This window comes from Lynx rufus, unplaced genomic scaffold, assembly GCF_022079265.1.
Source record: "Lynx rufus isolate CCGP_SWC_20201006 ecotype Redwood Valley unplaced genomic scaffold, mLynRuf1.p SCAF_10, whole genome shotgun sequence".
In the NCBI taxonomy this organism is placed as follows: domain Eukaryota; kingdom Metazoa; phylum Chordata; class Mammalia; order Carnivora; family Felidae; genus Lynx; species Lynx rufus.
Genome location: NW_025814824.1, coordinates 69,624,491 through 69,630,075, shown reverse-complemented (window position 1 = coordinate 69,630,075; position 5,585 = coordinate 69,624,491). Strand labels below are relative to the sequence as shown.

Here is a 5,585-nt window from a genome sequence, read left to right as displayed (position 1 = left end):
CAGAAAATGGTGCAGCCACCAAGGAAAGGCACTTATTACAACTCTGTGTATGATACCACTTCCATGTTAAAGTCAAGAGAATAGCACAAACAATGAAAGAGCATGACAGCTGAAGGTTAAGTTGCGTCAGAGTCTGTTAAAGAATGTGGTTTTCTGAGAACCCTACTTCACCTCCATTCTTTGAAAATGGCCTCTGGGGACAGACTGGACAGCCATATTAGTACAAGATAACCCTTACCCCTGGCCAGAGCCGATTGGTCCAGGGATAGACACCTGACTATCAGGCAGTCAATTCATCGCCTAATCAGCAACTTATCAGACTCTCCATGCAAATATAAATGAGACATGGGAACTAGAGTAAGTTGGTATTGGGCCTTTGGCCCAAATGATGAGTCAGAGTGGAAAAGAAAACTGAAGTTGGCTTCCCTATGTGCTTATTTTCACTTATCCAGAGTGTTCTCTTGTTATGAGAGCTGTATGGTAGATGCAAAGTGGAACAGGCTTTGAAACAGAGAAGAGAGATTGGTGAACTTGTACCCCATCCAAGGGTCGCAGTGGTTTTGCGGGGCGGCCTCAGAGAGACTAAGAAACCCAAAGCCAGGGAAGCTGTGTATTGGCTTCCCAACCAGTGGGTGGCAGCAGTGGGCCTTAAGAGGTTCCCAGTCAGGGGAGAGGGAAGCTAGGAAAGGAGAGGGAAGGTTGTGTTTCACATTTGCATCAGGCATTTAGAAAGGAACAATCTGCTTCAAAGAGATAAGCCTGGATTATGTATTGCCCTGATCACATAAAAAAAACGTATTAAATCCACTCTAAATGCGAGTATTTCATAGTAATCATTACATTTCTGTCCTTTTTACCCATAGGGGAGGGATATGCATGTTTGGGTTTATAAGCAAATGTATCATGTTTCTTAGGAGTTCAGGAAGGTATCTCTCTCTGAAAACTGGGGTGGAAAAGAAAAAAAGGACACAAGGATAAAACAATGATTTCAAGCTGAGCTGAGATTCCCTCCATGGGTTGGTGGTTTTGCTTTGTTTTGTTTTTGGCATGAGACGCACATAAACCCTGAGAAATGTACTTTGTCCAGTTAGAAGTTATTTTTCTCCGTCATTGATGATGTTGGATACTAGCAACTCTGTTTATAATGCACTGTGGGATTAGTTTCTCTCTCTCTGTAACACAATCATCATTAAACAAGGGCTTCAGGAAAGCTGGAATCCTTGTTTTGATTGTGGTTACCGTGGCGACCAGTGGCCCATTGGTCCTGAGTCTCTCCTGTGACGCTCACAGTGTTTCCTTGTTCTTTTGTTACATCGTTACATGCAAGTAGCAAGTTACGTTTCCAGTAACTCACGTCAGAGTTTTAACATGCCCAGGCATAAGCAGGGAAAGGCTATGAGGGAGAGGAGAGCCTCCTCAAGGAGAGGGAAAGGGGTGAGGTTGGATGGCTGCTGTCATCAGCCCTAGAAAGTCCTGTGAGGCCAAATAGACCCTGTCCCTGCCTTGCCTCTGCTTTGTTACCTTCTCCCACGCTAGACTCATTGACTTTCCTTCTTTCAACTGGCCTCTGCCCAGGCCTTAGATCCCTTTGGACCCGAGTAAACACCCTCAGCCCCTTGGAGATTCTTTTTGTGTTGTATATTCTGGATCAAATGATCTGTCTGGTCATATAAGCCTGTTGCAAGGTCTAGAGCCTTGATCTGGCCTGGGAACCAGTTGCCTCCTGGGGACAGGGATGTGATGACCTCTCATTGCCACTTCTGCCATATAGTATCAACCACTAAAGCCTGGGCTTTCAAGTGTCCCCTGACCCTTGTCACACTCTGCCTCTTCCTAACCATACCATATGTATGTTCCTCTAGGACTCCCACCGTTTACTGAGCCTTCCTCCTTTGGACCCTATGCTTATGCCTTACCTACCTGCTAGAATGCCCATTGTCATATAAGCTTTACCCTCCAGAATTTTCCCTTGTCTTTATAGACTTGGCTGGAACCCAGCTCTGGCTTTTCTCTGCCACTGGTCTTTCATCCAGCTTCACATACAACTTGTTCATCTTTTCTGAAATATGACAACAGGCGAGTGGAACAACTTTTATGTCACTTTCTGGCCTGGGGGGTAGCTGTGAAAATTTGTTTCATTGGGACTTTTTGCTGGATTTTAAAAGATGTACAAATAATGCAGGCCCAGCCACAGGTGAGAGCCACAGAGAGGCACATCCCTGTTCCTCTTCTGTCTTAGGGTCCTGTGATCCTTTCTCTGATTTTGGAGAATCAAGCGTTTGCTCAGAAAGCATTACTGCTTCCTTTTGGTTTGCAAAATGAAGTTCAACACCTACACAGATGTATCCTCAGCTTGCCTCTGCAGCCTGTGGAACTGGTTTATAGGATGACTGAATGCAGTAGGGTACTATCAGGTTTTATTTATCTCTGTCACCAGTGCCTCTGAAGGTGCTCCATCACACCCCTTCTCCCACCCCGTGTACCAACTCGGAACAGATCCTGTCACTTGCTTGTCACTTCTATCAGTGAAAGAGATCTAATTTTCAATTAACAAGACCATTCCAAACCTAAATCTTAATCCACATTCAGTTCAAAACTCTGTTTGCACCGTCACCAGCTCAGGTTTGGCCTGTGGCTTGGGGACCCACTTTGTGGCATTCTGGCCACATGACCATAGATTCAGGAACTCACCAGCCAAGTTTCCTTTCAGAGCCTGTTCTTAGCTGTCTCTGCCCGGACTGATCCTCAGAGCTCGTCGTGTGGGTGGCTGTGTCTCAGGCTTTGGCTCTCAGCTTCAGTGTCCCACCTTAAAAGGACTGATCCTGTCTGAGCTGTGCCCTTGCTCCACTTCCTAGCACATAATTCCTCTCAGCTTTTTCACTATTTTAATTGGTTCATTAATTTTTTTTTTTTGGTTAGCTGAACTATATCTGCTTTTTCCCATAGTAATATTAACTCCAAGATGGCAGAAACTGTGTTTGTCTCGCTTAGAGTTATATCCCCACAGCTTAATTCCATGTCTGTCACACTGAACACACTCAAAAATTTTTGTTTAATCAATATGAATTCCTATTTGAAATTCACCAAATGGCCAAATAATAGATTGAAAGATAGGAAATTGCTGACACTTGATTTTTGGGGGGGTGGAATGGGGGCTGGAAAACGGCAATTTCATGTGCTTTATCCTAATATTTGAAGCATTCCTTTTAACATTAACAGCAAGGTATTAAGATGGTTGCTGTCACTAATATATTACATTTTCCTGAAAATTCAATTCTGTTCAACATAATAAAATGGGAAAAAAACAGACATAATATTGGAAATCCTAGTTGCAAAGGAAAAGATTACCTACCTGCAGAGTCAATAACAATCACCTGAAAAATTAAGAGTCTTAGAAAAATCAAGAGTCCTAATGAGTTTAGTTAAGTTGGACATACAAAATACAGCCAACTAGAAAATAATTATGAATAAGATGATAGAAAATATCTTATAATAGCAACAATAAGACTATAATAATACTATAAGACTACCCTTACCCCCAAGCCCTGGAAATTAAGAAATACATGTATATGTATATGTATATGTATATCATATGAAGAAAACTATAAAACTTCACAGGGAGTTCCTAAAGACAACTAGATAAATGGGATGATGAAGATGTTTCAGGGTGGAAAGACTCAATATTATAAAAATTCCATTTCTCTCCATAATTAATGTCAACATTTATTTCTATTACAACCAAACCATAGTTTGGGGGGAGGGCAGCTTAACAAAAACAAATGCAAAGATCATCTGACAGAAAAAAATTCCAATCAACCAAGAGTCTTCTCAGAGGCATTGTGAACCTCGGGCCGTGTGGCCGTGAGTGTGCGCTTTGCCCAGGCCCGCCTCCAAGCCGCCAACCTGAGCTACGACCATGTCATCACCGTCTTCTCGTCCCACTGTCACCTCTTCCAAGTGGAGTATGCACAGGAGGCCATGAAGAGGGGCTCGACTGCGGTTGGCCTGTGAGGAAAGGACGTTGTTGTTCTGGGCATGGAGAAGAAGTCAGTGGCCAAACTGTAGGATGAGAGAACCATGTGCAAGATCTGTGCGTTGGATGACAGCGTCTGCGTGGTACTTGCAGGGTTCACTGCCGATCTGAGGATGGTCATCATCAGGGCCAGGGTGGAATGCCAGAGTCACCGGCTGACTGACCATGGAGGACCCAGTCACCGTGGAGTACAATGACCTGCTACATGGCCAGCCTGAAGCAACACTGCACACAGGGCAATGGGCACAGGCCTTTTGGCATCTCTGCTCTTATTGTGGGTTTCGACTTTGGTGGCATCTTCAGGCTGTATCAGACTGACCCGCAGGGACATACCATGCCTGGAAAGCCAATGCCATAGGTTGGGGTTCCAAGTCCATTTGTGAGTTTCTTTTTCTTTTTTAAATGTTTATTTATTTTGAGAGAGAGAGAGACAGAAAGAGAGAAAGAGAATGAACCCCAAGTAGGATCTGTACTGACAGCACAGAGCCTGAAGGGGGGGGGGGGCTTGAACCTAGGAACTGTGAGATAAGGACCTGACGGGAAATCAAGAGTCCAATAGTTAACCGACTGAGCCACCCAGGTGCCCCCCGCATGAGTTTCTAGAGACCAATTACACTGATGAAGCCATAGAGAGGGATGACCTGATCATTATACTGGTTATCGGCTTTCCTGGAAGTGGTTCAGTCTGGTGACAAAAACATTGAACTGGTTGTCATGAGATGAGATCAACCCTCAAGATTTTAAATCCTGAAGAAATTGAGAAGTATGAAATTGAAAAAGAGAAAAAAAACCGAAAAGAAGAAATAAAAAGAAAGCATGATGGGGTGCCTGGGTGGCTCAGTCGGTTGAGTGTCCAACTTTGGCTCAGGTCATGATCTTGTTGTTTGTGGGTTCCAGGCCCGTGTCGGGCTCTATGCTGACAGCTCAGAACCTGGAGCCTTCTTGGGATTCTGTGTTTCCCTCTCTCTCTCTCTCTCTGTATCTCTCTCTCTGTGTGGCTCCCCCCACTTGTGTTCTCTCTCTTTCTCTCAAAAATAAATGTTAAAAAAAATTAAAAAAAAGAGAAAGCATCATGATGTTGACAATCTTGTAGTGATTTTTAAATTTAGATCATGGATGATTCTCAAAATGATATGTAGGTATTTCTATTCCATTCATCTAATGTCTCAGTGTCCTGCAGTAAGCTTCTATATTTGTTAACCTTTTTTTTTTTTTTTTAAAGGGTCTTCTCAAAAAGAAGAGATATGTGTAGGGATATTCCATGCCTTGTAGCAAACACACTTTCATGCTACAACAATGAAAATAGTGACAGTGGCCCATGAATAGGCTGACATATGAAAGAAATGGAATGGGAGCTCAAGAGGCTAAATCCACTGGGGCGCCTGGGTGGCTCAGTCGGTTAAGTGTCTGACTTTGGCTCAGGTTGTGATCTCGTGGTCTGTGAGTTTGGGCCCTGAGTCAGGCTCTGTGCTGACAGATTGGAGCCTGGATGGAGCCTGCTTTGGATTCTGTGTCTCCCTCTCTCTCTGCCCCTCCCCTGCTCAGGCTCTGT

General features: G+C 43.9%; 1 pseudogene; it reads left to right on the top strand.

Moving 5' to 3' along the window:
• Nucleotides 1-2,176: 2,176 nt before the first annotated feature.
• On the top strand, nucleotides 2,177-4,842 carry LOC124524489 (proteasome subunit alpha type-7-like; annotated as a pseudogene).
• Nucleotides 4,843-5,585: the final 743 nt, after the last annotated feature.